The sequence below is a fragment of the Callospermophilus lateralis genome (genome assembly GCF_048772815.1).
Source record: "Callospermophilus lateralis isolate mCalLat2 chromosome 11 unlocalized genomic scaffold, mCalLat2.hap1 SUPER_11_unloc_3, whole genome shotgun sequence".
NCBI lineage: Eukaryota > Metazoa > Chordata > Mammalia > Rodentia > Sciuridae > Callospermophilus > Callospermophilus lateralis.
The window spans coordinates 7,362,185-7,363,692 of NW_027510155.1; the positions used below are offsets into that span (position 1 = coordinate 7,362,185).

The 1,508-nt window shown below is 53.7% G+C and overlaps 1 pseudogene; it reads left to right on the plus strand.

Annotated features, from left to right (window-relative positions):
• Positions 1-735: 735 nt before the first annotated feature.
• Positions 736-1,053, plus strand: LOC143385988 (carbonyl reductase [NADPH] 1 pseudogene; annotated as a pseudogene).
• The last annotated feature ends 455 nt before the right edge of the window (positions 1,054-1,508 follow it).

The following is a 1,508-nucleotide window of genomic DNA, read 5'->3' on the forward strand; positions in this document are numbered from 1 at the left end:
GATAAAGGGAGGGGAAGTTCATACACAAGCCACATGTCTTTCAAGCACAATTGTGAATACTGGATAATGGTGGTACAGAAAGCAAACCTTAGAAGACCAGCACTGGAAGTCAGTACAGATGTAGTCACATGACCAATCCCAATGGTTCTACTCTACCAGGTAGGCACCTGCCAGCACCCACCAGCTCCCACTGGCCTGTGTGGCAAGAGAAGGGCCTTTCTTCTTGAATCCTTTCCTTTTCCCAGGGCTCTGCACACAGTCTGCTTGGCAAACCGCTCCAAAAATCCTTCGGAGAAAGTCCAAGCCCTCAGCATGGTTCCCAGGGATGCCAGTGATCTGCCCCAGCCTACCTCCTGGTTCACTCTGACTCCCCCAAAACACTCCTCATGTTCCTCTACAAAAAGCTACCCGATTTCACTGCGTATTCCTCTAACTGCGGAAGGAAACAACAGTTGAACAATTAATTAAGTACACACCAATAAAACCAGGAGGCGAGTTTTGCAAAGATTAAATTGCAAAGCACAACTTTAATCTCCAGCTCCCAGTCCTTGACCACCTAAGATGACTCCAGGGGACTCCAGGCGGGCCACGCCTTGCGCCGGGCGGGGCTGCGCCTGCGCCTGCGTGGTGGGCGGGCGGTCCCGGGCAAAAGCGGTTGCTCCACTTTTGCACTCCAGCGGTGCAGAGGTTTTAAGGTCCGCTTTCCGCGCAGGTGTTCCGCGTTGCCCACCAGCCATGTCGTCCTGTCGCCCCGTGGCGCTCGTCACTGGAAGCAACAAGGGCATTGGTTTGCCATCCTGCGCGACCTCTGTCGCCAGTTCTCGGGGGACGTGGTGCTCACCGCGCAGCGAGGCGCGGGGCCAGGCAGCAGTGCAGCAGCTTCAGGCAGAGGGCCTGAGCCCGCTCTTCCACCAGCTGGACATCGACGACCAGCAGAGCATCCGCAATCTGGGCGACTTCCTGCGCAAGGAGTACAGGGGACTAGATGTGCTGGTCAACAACGCGGGCATCGCCTTTAAGAGTAAGCGGTCGGTCGGGGTGCAAAGCTTGTAGTCCTGGGGGACCACGATTGTGCAAGCGGCTCAGGGGCGGGTGCCCTCTGCTTTGTGGGATCCAGAAAGTCTCCCTAGAAAGAAACAGAACAGCACAGACTGAAGCCATAGGGAAAGCAGAGACCAAGAAGGTGCAAGCCAAAGGGACATTGTGTTTGCGTGGCTGGGACTCATTGGGACCTTTCTAGGTTTTCTTTACAAAAAACTTTACATTAAAGCAGTTGAATAGACTTTTGACTACTTTTGAAATAAATAATTGCAAAAGGAACCACCACACCCAGCCTGACTAGCAGCAAGACACTGGGAGGAGGGAATCACAGGGCTGACTGGGCACTCTTGAGATGTACAATCACAATCCCAACTGGACCTCCGAAGCTGCTACCCAGTGCTGACTCAATCCCCGGTACATAATTCCCCTTTCTGCAATATTACTCTTCTTTCCTCAGGTCTCCCAAA